Source organism: Panthera onca, chromosome D4, assembly GCF_046562875.1.
Source record: "Panthera onca isolate mPanOnc1 chromosome D4, mPanOnc1 haplotype 2, whole genome shotgun sequence".
NCBI classification, from domain to species: domain Eukaryota; kingdom Metazoa; phylum Chordata; class Mammalia; order Carnivora; family Felidae; genus Panthera; species Panthera onca.
The window spans coordinates 10,137,169-10,143,178 of NC_138351.1; positions in this window are offsets into that span (position 1 = coordinate 10,137,169).

The window sequence follows — 6,010 nt, forward strand, 5'->3', positions numbered from 1 at the left end:
ACTCAAACAGCTAGATATGAAAGTTTATTCGGATACAATTACTTATTGCCGTTTTTCAGGAGTGATATGAATTGTACTTCGTCTAGCCTCTTTTCAAAATAATTTTATTCCCTGGTGTTCTTCCTGCCACAAAATAAATAGGAATTTTTATTAAAAAGAATCCCAAAATATATGACTCTGAACCATAGCATTTTCTGGTTTTTGATTTCTCTGTGTATTTCCATGACTTCCCACTTGCAAAACATCTGCTTACAAATATTGTAATTTGCTGGGTGTTTCATCAGAACTAACACTCAGGTAATAAATATTAGCTACTTCTAGAAAACAGGGTGTTTTTCTGTCTTTAAGCCAGAACCTGGCCAGCCAACAATTCTGCTCATTAACCAGAACCCCTGGGCCTCAACATTTTTCTCTAGACTGTCTTCCTCTTTTTTGATCGGATGTTTGTCACAAATTCCCCATGCTTCCTTTGCTTCTGCCACTCACACAATGGTTTCTAATGGTACTTCTCCGAATTTTATTCCCTTCTCAGTCAGTTTCTCCAGGGCTTTTTTCCTCCCGTTGCATTGACTTGACGCTTGTTTTTTGAAGGCCATGCCTAACATCATCTCAACCGTTGGGGAGGCTTCAGATTAGGCAAAAGCCTCCTGTTGGTGGAACACAGGGGACAGCAAAACATCCAGGCTGCAATCCCACGGGAGCGCCCACTTGCATTCTGCCTCTTTGGAGAAAATGGAAGCCTCTCTTAACCTTCTGCCCACCACTTCTCCCCCACAGCCCCCGCGACCACCCTTCTCCCCCACAGCCCCCTGTGACCTCTCTTCCACTTTCTGTCTCCACGAATGTGACTACAGGTATAAGTGGAATCAGACACTATCCGTCTTTCTGTGAATGGCCTATTTCCCTTCGCGTAATGTCCTCAAGCTTTATCCGTGCCGCAGCATTCAACAGGATTTTCTTCCTTTCAAAGCTGCTGAGTGATAGTCCACTGTATGTACCCACCACATTTTGCTTGTCCATTCATCCACTGAAGGGCACTCGAGTTGCTTCCACTGTTTGGTTATTGCAAATAATTCTGCTATGAGCATAGGTGTGCAAATATCAGTCCCAGTCCCTGCTTTCAATTGTTCAGGGTATATACTCAGAAGTGGAATTGATGGATCATATAGTAATTCGATTTTAAATTTTTCAAGGAGCCACCATACTGTCTTCCATAACAGTAGGTTTTCCTTTGTGCACCATGTACGTTCCCACCGACAGTGCTCAAGGATGCCAACGTCTCCACGTCCTCCCCAGCACTTGTTATTTTCTGATTTGTATTTTATTTTATTTTATTTTTTTTATTTTTTAACAACAGTCATCCTAGCGGGTAGGAACTGGTATTGCCACAACGAGATACTACATCAAACAGATGAGGCTGGCTACAATCATTGCTTCGAAAAATGACTACCACTACAGAAAATGACAAGTATGGGTGAAGATGTCGAGAAAAGCTGGAGCCTTCCTACATGGCTGGTGGGAATGTAATGCACCCTCTGTGGAAAACAGCTTGGTGGCTGCTCCCTCAGCCACACATACCGTTGTGTGACACAATTCTTAGGTATATAGCAAAAGAACTGAAAGCAGGTATTCAAAGACTTGCATGGAAGTTCACAGCACTGTTCACAAGAGCCAAAAGGTGAAAGCAGTCCAGACGCCTATCAAATGGATGAAGACACAAAATGTGATACATCTGTACAATGGAATGGAGTATTATTCAGCCATAAAAATGAAATGCTGACACACATTATCACACGGAGAAACCTTGAGACCATCATGCTGAGTGAAAGAGACCAAACACAAAAGGCACATATTTATATTCGCTTGGTGCAAAGTGTCCCAGTACGGAAAAGTCTAGAGATGGAAAGCAGATTGACGGTGGCCAGGAGCTGGGGAAAGGCAGGAGTGGGGAATGACAGCTCAACAGGTACGAAAATGTTCTGGAACTAGATCGTGATGATGGTAAATACCACTGAATTAGACACTTGAAAACAGCTAAAATTTTATGTCATGTAAATTTTACTTCAATGAAAAAAAACTTCCTGATGAATTTATCATTCGCCATCTATGTGTCAGGCATAGTGGATATAGAGTTGATTAAGATAGTGCTCCTCTCTCTGGACTCTGAGATCCTTAAGGGACCGGCAGGTGAAATAATACAGAATAACGGTATGTGCTCAGACACATATACAGGCTGCTGGAGGCTAATCCCACGAGTGATGATAGTGGTAACGACGATAGGGCTTTCCAAATGAAGAAACAGATTTCTTGGAGGATTGATTGATTGATTGATTGATTAAAATGTTTTTGAGTATGCCTTTTGCACCTGATACTGCGCTAGGCTAGCAATCCAATGATGAACAAAATCAGATGCTGTCCATATCTCATGAAGCTGGCTTTTGGGACAGAGTTAGACATTAATTTCAGCCACCTGCAGAATGAAGTAGGCTCTGTGAAGAAAAGGAATACTCCTCCATAAAGAAACTTAGCCAGGACCAGAGAGGTCAAGGAAGGCTTCCTTCTGACAGTAATTCTTGAGCTGAGATCTGTGGAATGGGTAGGAAAGATGAACAAGCTAAGAGGAACCAGCATGTGCAAAACCTGTGCGGGAGGAAACCTGACATTCAAAGGCATTCACAGGCAAGAAAGAAGGCTGTAGTGTTTTGGAGCAAGCTGCATGATAGGGGTTGAGGTTGGAGAAGCAGGGCCTGGAAGGGCCCTTCTGTGCTGTCCCTGGTAAAGATTTTGTTCCTTATCTTAAATGTGATAGGAAAAGGGTAAAGGCAGGTTACCATCATCCTGGCAGTCAAGAATGGACTGGAAGGGGGCAAGAGTGGACACAGAGAGGAGACCAGTTAGGAAGCTACTGCAGTTGGTCAGGGAAGAGATCACGGGGCTTGCGAGGTAGAAACAGAGATGGAGAGACATGGAGCTAGACCTACACAGCAGAGGTGGAGTTAGGAAGGCCAGGGGAAGACTGGCCCAGGGAGGCTGACATCTTGCACAAAGGCATGGAGGCGTCAAAGCATGCAGCGGAAGCTGGTTGGGGCTTGCCAGGGTAGGTCACTAGTGACAGAACCCATGGAAAGGTGCAGATGCGGGAACCACGGGAAGGTGTGGGAGAAGTCTGCAGAAATCGGGTCGTGGTGGCCCTCACTGGCAAGTCTAGACCTTACCTTGATGGACGTGGGAAACTGTGAAGCATTTAAGGAGGGAAATGGGAATTATCAGACGCATGTTGTATCAAGATCATTAGAGGGGTGCTAGAGAATGGATTTAGGAGGAATAAAGGGAAGATACTCTTGAGTATAAACAAAGAAATTGATTAGGAGGTTGTTGCAACTGCTTAACACAAGAACTAACTACTGTCTGGGTTAGAGTGTCAGGGGGCTGGGGGATGGGATGACTGTAACAATCCATTGATGACCACAGGAGTCATGATCTGTTGAGCCCATGGCACATTTACAGCCCCAACATCTTCACTCATGTGGCCTCATGGATCCTTGTCAGTTTAAGGGCTGTGGCACAGAACAAAGGAAAAGATCCAGGGGGCTGGAACAGAGTCTCTGACAATGTTTTGCTTTCAGAATTCCCGCCCCCCCTGCCCCATTTTGATGTGATACAGTCACTCATCTGAACTACAAGTCCTTTAAGGAGAGGGATCATGTCTTAATTCCCGATTTCATGTCCTGACCCTACTGTCATCCTTGCCTCAAACGAGGGGCTTAATAAATACTTGACTGAGTACGTGAATTAAAAAAGGCTTATTTCTCAGTGTTCCTGCCATACTACTAACGTTAAGGGGGGAAATACACACGCCTTAAAGAATTATGAAACTCTGAAGCCCCCACTAATGTAGATAATGTGCTGGTAATGTATCAGCTGCCTTTTAAGACAAAATGTCGCCCTTATTCTGCTGATGCCGCATAAGAATCTGTCATCTTTATCACCAAGCTGTATTGCTCTTGATTGGCGCTTCACAGCATGGTGGAGTAGACCAGTATGCGATTCACAGGAGTCTGAAGAAAAAACTATCTCAGGCTCAAAACACCTATGAACCTACTATCACACTGACATCCAAGTAATATGGATGCAAAAATGTCCTTGAACTTGTTCAAATTGTGTCCAATCCATCTCAACGGTTCTGCAACCAATGGTCTCCCCAATGGAGCTGGCTTGTCTGAAATGAGTTCTTGTCAGCCCTCTCTATCTTCAAGCATGTTAGCAGACCCCATCGGACAATCTGGTTCTGAGACCCCTTACCCAGAAAACTTTAATCTCAGAAAACTTTAGTTAAGACATGATTCCCTAAAGGAAAGGCTTTGAACATATTGGGGAGAGGGAGAAAGCAATTAGACTAGTAATTCAGAGCTTAGAACTTACACTGGCAGTATTTAAAGCTTAATAAAGGCTTTCACAAAGAACAATTAGACAAAGTCTCAGAAAGAAATCAGAGAAAAAGAAAAGTTTATTTGATGTGTGAACACTAAACAGCCTCCAAATGTGTGTGTGTGTGTGTGTGTGTGTGCGCGCGCGCACATTTGTGCGTGTGTATTTCTATAGATTTCTTGGCAGATTTGGTCTTCTAATTATGACACAAAAATGTGGAAATGGGGTCACACAATTGCTTTTAGAATTAATTCGTGAAATCTAAGAGACAAATGCTAACCTCTTTTAATGGCAAAATCTAATAGAGCTATAGGATTATCATTTCCATCCATGACCCAAGGCTACTTTCAAACTAGCTCTCCTTCCCATTGCTGATTTAGTAGATGCAAATGGGGGGAAATAGGTGTAGATAAAAGCAAAAGGGGGATAAGGAGGAAAAACAAGTTTCGGGGAATATTGTGGTGCCTTGCTTTGTGTCCTGAAGGCGGCTGCCATTGCTGAACTGTAAGCTCCCTGTCTTCCGTCTTCCAACTGATGCCAACACGAACTCTGAGCCATCAGCAGAACTCAGCCATCAGCAGAACTCTGGCGGTGAGAAATAGTGAGGTCAGGGTGTCTATCACTCTGCTGAATTTCCAATCATCAGCAAATGTCCACCTCAGGCCACAGTTCTTCTCGGTGTATGTGGGGGTCATCATCTTCCAGGGTGACCTTCTTGGGTTCTGGGATCTGCTCCTTCCCCTCACCCTCTCTGGTCCACAGGTACTAAGTTCTCCACTACTGCCGGTCTGGGGACGCTTCACCATACTCTGTTGATTTCCCTGATCCCTGCCCATACTTTTGTAAATGTCCCTTCATTAACCTGCCTCAAGTTCTGTTTGAATGCACCATCAGCTTCTTGCTGGGAACCCTGATGGATACAATTGTCTTCTAAGGCAAATAGAGCACTGAAGCTCAGACAAGAGGATCTTGGAAAATCCCAGGGAGACGGGGTAACAATTTTTACTGGCTTTTTCCTTTGGCCTCAGTAATGAAAAAGTGAGTGGTTGTTTAGAATGCAATCTGTGGTTAATTATTGATGGGATAATGTTCCCTTTTGTAGCACTCATTCTCCTCTGGTAAGCCCAACTCCCCCATTAACTGTAAACAAAATTACGAAAGTACTTTATGAACTAAGTTTTAAGCATCTTAAGTTTGAAGCGCCTGAGGGAGAGCCTAGTGGTAATGCTGTCTAAGTATTCAAAGATGAAATTGTTTGCCGGCTGGGGATGGTGAGTTACACATCACGGGAGGTGTTCAAGTAGGAGCTGGAAAAGCCATGGACTGGTTGTTGCACCTGCTGACTTCAAGGTCATTTCCAAAGTGTGCTTTTAGGATTCTTAATGTTATGCTTTAACGGTTGATCATTGTATTCATGAAAATGTTGACTAATAATTTAGACATCTTAATATAATGATACATGAACAATATGTACATAGAGCTTCAGGCTCAAAAATCTTAAAGAAAATTCATCTTCACTGTGGCATGGCAAAACCCTGGTCTCTGTTTCAATCCTAACTCTTAGCCAAAGCTGTGTGTTCCA